The sequence below is a fragment of the Rhinopithecus bieti genome, unplaced genomic scaffold (genome assembly GCF_001698545.2).
Source record: "Rhinopithecus bieti isolate Rb0 unplaced genomic scaffold, ASM169854v2 scaffold_12642, whole genome shotgun sequence".
NCBI lineage: Eukaryota > Metazoa > Chordata > Mammalia > Primates > Cercopithecidae > Rhinopithecus > Rhinopithecus bieti.
The window spans coordinates 865,525-875,622 of record NW_016807465.1 but is presented as its reverse complement, the minus strand read 5'-3'; the positions used below and the strand labels follow the sequence as shown (position 1 = coordinate 875,622).

The window sequence follows — 10,098 nt, the reverse complement described above, 5'->3', positions numbered from 1 at the left end:
GGAGGGGAGTGGAGGGGGGGAGGGGGAGAAAGAGGAAAGGGGAAGGGAGAAAGAGAGAAAGAAAAAAATATGTGGAGCATGGTGGTATGTATCTATTGTCCCAGCCACTCCAGAGCTGAGGTGGGAAAATTGCTTGAGCCCAGGAGTTTGAGTACAGCCTGGGCAACATAGCAAGACCCCAGTCTCTAAGAAAAATAAAGAAAAAATACGGCAGAAAATTGGAGTCATGGAAAATATATTCAGAAAGTTTTACACCTAGCTAATAGTAATTCTACTAAAAGTGTACAATTATATCTGAAGAGAAGAAATAATCAAAATGATAATAAAGAAGTTGTGGCCGGGCAGTGGTTCACACCTGTAATCCCAGCACTTTGGGAGGCCGAGGCGGGCAGATCACTTGAGGTTGGGAGGTCGAGACCAGCCTAACCAATGTGGAGAAACACCATCTCTACTAAAAATACAAAATTAGCTGGGCCTGGTGGCACATGCCTGTAATCCCAGCTACTCTAGAGGCTGAAGCAGGAGAATCGCTTCAACCCGGGAGGCGGAGGTTGTGGTGAGCTGAGATCATGCCGCTGCACTCCAGCCTGGGAAACAAGAACGAAACTCTGCCTCAAAAAAATAAATAAATAAAAGAAGTTGCCACTGAACTTTCATCTGAAGAAAGATGAGAATTTTCAGATTGAAAGGGTTCATCAAGTTCCAAACAAGATTAAAAAAAAAAACAACCCTCATCTAGACACATCCTGCTAACATTTCCTGACTCCAAGGATAAAAGAAAATCTTAAAAGCTTCCAGAAAAAAAAAAAAAATCAGATTATCAAAATGGAACAAAAATCCGGCTTTTTTAAAGCAGCACTGGGCTCTGGAAGACAATCATGCGATGTATTTAATCGTCCAATGAAAAAATCATTTTCTACCTAACATTTTATGCCCTGGCAAATATTAGAGTAAAACTGAGACATTTCCAGGCAAATGAGTAACAAAGGATTTATCACCTACATCCTCCATATGAAAGAACTAAGCAAGCAAAATTAAGTGAAATAAAATATATTATATATTATGTAAATCAAAGAGTGGCCATTGAATATGATCTCATAGAAGTGAAGGAAACTGGGAGAATTAAGGGAAAATGCGTTAGGTTGCCATGCTTGAAAAATTTCTCTTTAACAAGCAAAAACATATTTTAAAAAAAGGATTAAATCTCTATTACAAGGCTCAAATCATAGTTGGCTCCACAGTGGCCAATACCTACATAATGGCATCATTGCAAATACTGTTAACAGGTTTTCAGCTTTTAGAATTAATCTAAAGATAAGATGATGGCCTTGGTTATAATTACATAAATGGAATGCAGTTGTGGTAAACCATGGCATTGTAAATATACCAACCATAAATTGAGGGTGGAGAAGAGGTCAAAAAGAGAGACAGAAGAGATGAAAGGAAGAGTGGGTTGGTAATCTACAGGAATTCCCCCAGCTGACAGTCCCTAAAAGAATTAGGCAAAATAACAGGCAACAGAGCAGTAGTATGTAGTGAGCTAACATCTTTCTTGATTGAGAAAAGTAAAAGGGTTCTACTTAAAGTTGATAAATCACGAAGTAGAGGTACAAGCATGTTATATCAATTTAGGACAGCAAGCACCAGAAAAAATCAGGACAAAATCTACAATCAGCGGCTGCCTCTGGGGGCCCTGCTATGAAAGTTGAGAGCACAGATTTTAATTTCCATTTTCATGTTTTGATATGTTTGAAACTTATCTTACCATAAGTACATATTTCTTATGAAATTTTTTAAAAGTAAAAAAATGAATTTTTAGTATTGTAGTCTTCACCAATTCTTTTCAGATGCGGTTGATAGGAACTCACTGAACTGAATTGCTTCATGGCCTTCACCTGATTGCAAAACCCACTTATCTTTAAAGAACCTTCTTTAGCTGGATGTGAAAGATCAAAATAAAGTCTCAGATATTTCTTTTCTTTTTTCTTAAGAGAAAAAAAAACGAGAAGTTGTGTGAGAACTCTAAAATATATACACAATTAGCACAGGTAGACTACAAGCATAAGCCTCCAAAACAATGACTGTTGCCCCCAATAGTTCATGCCACTACTAAGGAAAAACATGTGCAGTGCTTTATCCTCTTTCTCTTTTCTGAGTGCTAGGCTCTTCAGGTGCTCAGTGATGATAATACTGATTATCATTAATGATGATGATGATTGGGATTGAATGAGAAACTGGAGAGCAGAGAGAAGTCCTAAGGAAATTCTAAACCCCTGTGGCTTCTAGGATCTTAACAACACTAAATGTCCCCAAGGCCCTTTCCATGTTTCTTTTGATAAAATCATTGGAAACTGTGTCTCTCCTGGTATCTCCACTATAACCCTGGCATCTTCATAGAGCAGGAAAAAAAAAAATGAGTTGTCTTGGTCAGGTGCAGTGGCTCACACCTGTAATCCCAATACTTTGGGAGGCTGAGGCAGGAGGATTGCTTGAGGCCAGGAATTTGAGACCAGCCTGGGCAACACAGAGAGATTCTGTCTCTACAAAAAGCTTTTTAAAAATTATCCAGGAGTGGTGGTACATGCCTGTGGTCCTAGCTACTCATGAGGCAGAGGTGGGAGGATTGCTTGAGCCCAGGAGGTTAAGGCTGCAGTGAACCGTGATTAGGTCACTGCACTCCAGCCTGGGCAACTGAACAAGACCCTGTCTCAAAAAAAGAAATGAGTTGTCTTGCTATTTGTAGTGAGTTTCTATAATTTTGTGTTGCTTCAGCGTCCATTTTGAATATAGCTTTAAGCAATTTCCCATACCAGAAGCAGGGCTTAGTCACTGTCCCAGTTCTCTGTCTCCTCCCATTTCCTCAATGTGGTCAGTTCAGATATCTGGCTCATACAACCCCCTCCTGGTGACCGCCTCCCCGTGGGACAGCTAAATACAACCTACTTGACTGGCTCCACTAATCAGACACAATACATGCACTGCGGAGATACGCCCCAGTGGCCACCTCTCAGGCACAGCAGGACTCGAGGGAACTCGTGCCTGCCTGCTCTGAACCCACCAATTGGAACTCCCACCTAGGTAATGCCCTGGACCCCAAAAAAAGACACAGGCCCGCAGGTCACCCGCACTCTTTCGCTCCCCGCCCGCCGGTGGGCTTCCCATGTCCCAGATGGCTCCCCACTTCCTATCGGTCCTGAGAGGTGCGCCGCCCTCTTCTCTGGGCTGTGGAATGCTCCGCTTCTATTAACTCACGTGTTTTGTTGAGAGGCCTCCTCTGTGTCTCCCCTGTCGGATGTACCTGAACCTAACTTCTTTCCTCGTCAGGGCTCTGCTACAGAGTGGCTGTCTTGGTAGGAATGAACTGAACACAGATGGGACAGGAGCAATGAAGGCGTCTGCCAGGATAAACCTGTGTATGAGACGCCTGGGGCATGGTCAGACACTTAAACATTAGGCAGTCAGCCGGGATAAAAAAAGATTCCACGGGCCAGGCTCGGTGGCTCACGACTTTAATCCCAGCACTTTGGGAGGCCGAGGCGGGCGGATCACCAGGTCAGGAGATCAAGACCATCCTGGCTAACACGGTGAAACCCCATCTCTACTACAAATACAAAAAAAAAATTAGCTGGGAGTGGTGGCCGGCGCTTGTAGTCCCAACTACTTGGGAGGCTGGGGCAGGAGAATGGCGTGAACCCGGGAGGCGGAGCTTGCAGTGAGCCGAGATCGCGCCACCGCACTCCAGCTTGGGCGACAGAACGACAGGACAAGACTCCTTCTGAAACAAAACAAAACAAAATATTGCATACAAGACACCCCATCAACACCCACGGGAGCCCCATGGGGCAGGGCAAGGGTTTACAGCCACTCCGATGGCTATCAAAGAGTGTAGCTCACCTCTCCACTCTTTGTGTCCAGGGGGGCCTTGTCTGCTGCTTTGACCAAGAGAATGCAGTGGAAGTGAAGTTGTGCAGCCTCAGAGCCTACACTTTCAAGGGCCTTGCAGTGTCCAACCTCATCCCCTCAGAACACCTGTGGCCACCATGGGAGGAAGAAGCCCAGGATGAAAGACCATGGGGAGGGAGAGAGTCCCAGGTGTCCCAGATGAGCCCACCTGTCAAGGTCACACAGGCAAGACCCCCTAACAACAACCCAGTCAACCAGCAGGATTGTGAAATCATAAACCAGTGTTGCTTTAAGCCACTAAGGTGTGGGGTGGTTTGTTAGCAGCCATAAATAAGTGACACAGAGCTTGGATAACACAGCCCACTAATTGTATAGCTGAGGAACTAGAGGTAAAGTGATTTATTAGGTCCTTAAAGGCAGAATTAAGATAGAGCCCCACAGGCCAGGACAGTGGCTCATGCTTGTAATCTCAACACTTTGGGCGGCTGAGGTGGGCGGATCACCTGAGGTCAGGAGTTCGAGACCAGCCTGGCCAACATGGTAAAACCCCATCTCTACTACAAATATAAAAAATTAACCAGGTATGGTGGTGGGTGCCTGTAGTCCCAGCTACTCGGGAGGCTGAGGCAGGAGAATCACTTGAACCTGGGAGGTGGAGGTTGCAGTGAGCCAAGATCATGCCACTGCACTCCAGCCTGGGCGACAGAGCAAGACTCCCTCTCAAAAAAAAAGAAAGAAAGAAAAGATAAAGCCCCACAATAAAACCAGTGGCTTCTTTAGCACAGACATTGTTCTGGGGTCTTGGTATAGACAGAACAATATCTGTGCTAAAGAAGCCACTGGGTATTGTGGGGTTTGCATCCACTGTGCCCTGGAAGGATGGGCAGCTGGCTTACGGAGCAGAGCCAAGTAGGTGGGGGAGAATGGGGAGAGTTCTAGCTTGAAGCCACAGGGTCAGACCCTCCCCATTCCCTGACTTGGCAAAGTACCAAGGAGACCTCCAGGTTAGTGTGTGGTGGGCAGCGGTGAGGGGTGACAGGGAAAGAGCCTGCCTAAACATGCTGGGGGCTCCTCTACCTTGTCTGTGGCCTGAGCTTAGAGATTGACAAATGGAAGAAACATCAGAGAGAAGCCTGAGGGCTGCCTCCTGATGGCCTGAGCTTCAGATGAGAGGCTGCAGAATGGAGGTGATGCTCCACAGCCATCCCCTTGTTGAGGGCAGGGTGGCCTCCAAAGCCTCACACCTGCCATAACCACCACGCTGGGCCACTCAGCCAGCAAAGCCAGACAGGCCTGAGGTGGGGGTAAGGGGGTGGTTAAGGGACACTCAGTGATACAGGAAGGAAATGGGGAAGGAAGAAGGGAAAAGGGAGAAAGAAAAGAAACCCAGGGAGGGCTCCTGAAGCACCCCTCCTCCCCTGGTTGATCTGCTTTATGCCCACCAGCCAAGGAGGAGGAGGATGAAGGGTCATCTGCAGGGCTCAGAGCTTCCATCCCTTTCTCTCCAGTCCATGCCTGGTCCCTCTTTCTGGGCCATGGCAGGAGGCTCCCCCTCAGCTCTCACCACCCCAACCACTCATCTCTCACCGTGTCCCACGATGGTAGAGGGAACTCCTCAACACTCAGATCTAGCGCTCCCTCTCTTACAAAAATGTGGCGTCCTCATGGCCTCTGCAAGCTATTAGAACAGCACATTGGAGATTGCTTCTCCCCCATAGCCAGGGACACCTGTACTATCACGTAGTGTTTTTCTTTTAAATGACTCACTTTTTGACTTAAATAAATGTATTGAAGTCATTCTAAGCAATAATACCCATGACATTGTGGGTTTGATGTGCTGTTTATAGTTTTTCGGAATGTGCATTAAAATAATTACATAACGGAAAAATGTAAATGTTCCTTGTGTGCCACCTAAAACCATCCCACTTTCTGTATTTCACTCTGAAACCGTATCGAAAGCACACCAGTCAGAATACTTGGGTTGCAAGAAACAGGAACTGAGTCTCTGATTATCGTAAGTAAAGAAAGATGCTATAGGAGGCTGAGGGGGCAGGGGAAGGCTGGTAGTCTCACAGGAGAAGGAAGAAGGCAGAAGGTCCAAGCTCATAAAGGACAGGGCCAATAGGTCTGCCCAGGGGTCGAGGGGCCTCAGAGACTGGACTCCAGCCCACGAGGTGCAGGAACTGGATGAATGACAGCCGGGCATTTTCTGTCTCTACATCACTCTATGATTTAAATTTCAGTGAGGGAATTCCCATCAGCCTGCTTGGATCCCGTGCCCACCCCTTGGGTGCGATTATGGAATGGTTACTGCACCATCAAAAAACTGCTGTTACCGTGAGAGGACTCTTGTTTCCTCTTTACTGAAAATGGGCTCTGTAACAACGTTCACAGGTAGAACAGTTCACAACTTCGCTTGTAAGGTGGACATAATTTTGTGTCTTGGGCAGATTTGGTTTTTTTGGGGGGATTTTTATGTTCATTTATTTCATGTTAGAACTTTATAGAAGGAAGGGTGAGCAATAGAGGAAATTAATAGCATTATAATTGTCTAGCTTTTAAAAGCAAATTCAATTTAAATACATGAGAAATGCTGTCATCATCACAATCTACTAATTACCTGAACCCCAAAAATATTCCTTCTGGCTCACATTCTAAAACCAGTTGGACTCCTCCTGGTTTAACTCAAAAGCTCAGAGCCAAATTTTGGCCCACTGATGGTAAGTGAGTGGATTTTTAGCCTTATTCCAATTTTATATATCCATACTTGTTTTTTATTTTTTGCATCACTACTTCCGAAACTCTACCCACTTTCTCTTATGCAATGTTTTTTGCTTTTGGAATTTTAATTAAATACGATGCAAAACAAGTTGGGCAATGTAGTGATGATGATGATGGTGGTGAAGATGATAATTTGCCTGCACAGACCCAATAGGATGAAATGGGTCAGTTTTGGTCAAAGCTCCATTCGAGTCAATAGGTGTCAAGTACTCCCACATTTCACAGGTTGGTATAGACCCCTCACACAAGACTTGCAAAAGAAGAGATCAGGAATTTCAATCAGCCCAATACCACCTTAAGGGTATTAAAGAGCTGAGGTTGAGGAAAGCTAGTGTTGAGATGTGAATGTTTTCCTCTCCCTCCTTCTATGAGGAGAAGAGAGCACTTGTAGGGGGTTGAGGGGCAAGAGAAGAAAATATGTGGGTTTTTTTGTTTTTGAGACAGGGTCTTACTCTGTCACCCAGGTTGGAGTGCAGTAGCACGATCTTGGCTCACTGCAGTCTTGACCTCCTGGGCTCAAGTGATCCTTCTTCCTCAGCTTCCCAAGTAGCTGGAACTAAAGGCACATACCACCATGCCCGGCTAATTTTTTTAAATTTTTTCTAGACAAGGGGTCACACTAGGTTGCCCAGGCTGGTCTCAAACTCCTAAGCTCAAGTGATCCTCCAGCCTCAGCCTCCCAAAGTGAACATACGTGGAGTTTTTTGTTTGTTTTTATGAGTCCTCAGGATTCCTACTCTTTCAATACAGCAGTTCCACAAACTCACATCTTAACAAACAGATCTTAATGATCACAGAAACCAATTCTTCACACAACACCGGTCACTGGGTTCGCAGATGCAAGTCTACATGATTTCCACAAGAAAGCCTATCACTGAACTAACGGAAGCATTTACTTGAGAATGGACTGTAGAATTGTTCTAACTTTAGCAAATTCCACTCCAGCCAGAAGCCTGGACTCCCCCTAGGCGTCTTTGGATTTTGTTGTCTTGATCTGCAAGCTTTCCAAGTTTTCCCTTGTTTCGCATTTGGCTAACCCTGGTCTTTTGAGGCACTAAGGACTGGAGAGCTGCTTCCCCTTTCTCATAAAATGTGCTGACAGAGGCCATGGCCCAGTGACTGTCAGGTAAGTGTGGAGTTTGAATACAGAATGGATAAGGAAGAAAATAGAATATAGAATGGTCGTGGGCCCAGGCAGCAGGGAAATCCAACATGTGAACATTAGGAAAGTGTGAAATACCTTGACTAGATTATCAAGCCAGAAATCAAGTGGTGAGGTCCTTGCCTGACTTCTTTATAGGCAGGGAGGTTAAACAGCCCTGCTCCTCCGTGAAATGTGGTAGCTAAATGCAGCGCTCTCATGGGGAACCAACCCACTTTACCTAATTGCTAAACACTTCAAGATTGGGTCTTTATACATCTCCTTAATGATAGGTTGTAATGAATGTTCAATACATTCTAACTGATGTGGTAGGAAGAACGGGATTGTGCAATTTAAAGCAAGTGGTACGAAATTCTACCAGATCAATGCACTCTCAGTTAAATGTTTTTATTATAATTACAGAAAAACTAACAGATTAAAATAATTGGTTCAAAATAAGAAACTGTTTCTTAGTTTCCTGAGGTTATGGCTTTTAGAACATTATCTTTTCTGAAAATCAAAACACAGCAAATGAGATTTTTTTTCTTCCATTGTTTAATTATTTTTCCTTCACCTCTGGGATTGTGCCTGACAACTAGAAAATAAGAGATCAAGGTATACTAGGGTTCCTTATTAATTCTACACACCAACATTTTCCAAATAACCCTGTGTAATATACAGCTGACCATAAATATTTTAGTCTGAGAAATGTATATAATGTTAAATTTATGACTTGGGGATAAGCTGACTCTCCACTCCTTATGCTTTTGTTTCCCAGAAATTCCTAAAGATAGATGTTGCAGAAGGATTTTTTAGAAAGAAATTTTTGTTAATAAGTTATCAACCCAAGAAATAAATGGGCAAAAGATTTGAGCATATATCAGTAACCAAATCAGTTTCCCATATCTGGAAATTTCCCCAATAGGAGAGCAGAGTCCACATTCCACTGGAGATGCCAAAGAGGAGCCAATACTGCATTCCTGAACCCCTCTGTGCCCCGGCCCAGCTTGTGCCCTCCGTCTGGCTAGTCAGCCATTCAGGGACAGAGGCAGATGAGAATCTGGTCTGAGAGTGGCAGCAGTGGTAGCGGAGCATCCTTGCTGCAGTGCCTCTGCTTCCGCCATTCTCCAAGCCTTGCTCGCCTGCCCTCCTGACAATTCCCAGAGCTACCGGGCAATTATCCTTCTTTCAGTCAGCATGAGACAGTTTCTGTTGCAAGCAATGAAGAACTCTGATTCGGACAGCACTAAACTGTGATTCATACAGTGGAGAGAGACTGTGCTTAGACAAGATGCCAGGCCTTGAATGTGCCTCATTTTCCCAATTAAAATATGGAGCTGCTAACACTAGTTCTATTTCACTGAATTCTCGAAAAAAAAAAACCTGTAAAAATGCAAAATCCTTTGGAATTGTTAAGTGACATGGACAAAAAACAAAGATGTGTACATGTTTTTGAACCAGTTTATTTTACTAAAAGAAATGCAAATTTCAAAGCCAGAGAAGAAAAACAAACAAAAAAAAAAGATTTCATGCAGAAATGCTGTTCCATGTCCATGTTCCAGTTTCTCCATTCAGTAGGTGGGAATCCAGCCTACACAACAGCCTGCTTGAATTTCTCTGCTCCTGGGAGCCACCTGGGAGCAGAAAATAGTTTATTCACAAACCCAACAATGCCATGTAAAGTTTAGGAAAGCATTCCACTTAGCCGTAATCTCACCTGTGTGTCACAACTTCGGTGAGCTTCCCTGCCCTGTATTGAAGCCACTGAGATAAATACAGGGCCCTGGTCTCAAGAATTCATCCGTGCAAGTTGTTTTCTTCTCACCACCTGCAACCTTCAATCGTAGCATCTGAGGTAGAGGTGAGGGACATGGTGATCATGTCACAAAGAATGATCTCAGAAGGAGGAAAAGCAGCAGACCCAAGGAAACCCAAGGTCAGAGGCCCGTTCTTGAAAGAAAAGATCACTTAAAGAGGGAAAATTTTAAAAAGAAATAAGTGCAGTGTATCTGGAGAATATTCCTTTATTATGACTCTCATTTTAAGGCTGGGCAACATACTGAGACTCTATTTCTACAAAAAAAAACAAACAAACAAAAAAAAAAACACACAACTTTTCCAATTAGCCAGGCATGGTGGCACACACCTGCAGTCCCAGTGACTTGGGAGCTGAGGAGGGAGATCGCTTGAGCCCAGGAGGACAAAACTGCAGTGAGCCATGATTGCACCATTGTACTCCAACCTGGGTGACAGATTGAGACTCTGTCTTAAAA

General features: G+C 44.3%; 1 long non-coding RNA gene across 1 annotated transcript; it reads left to right on the top strand.

Moving 5' to 3' along the window:
• Window positions 1–4,231: 4,231 nt before the first annotated feature.
• On the top strand, window positions 4,232–8,910 carry LOC108535883 (uncharacterized). Its single transcript, XR_001887352.1, has 3 exons — window positions 4,232–4,292; window positions 6,147–6,297; window positions 8,751–8,910. It is a non-coding gene; the product is annotated as an uncharacterized LOC108535883 (long non-coding RNA).
• Window positions 8,911–10,098: the final 1,188 nt, after the last annotated feature.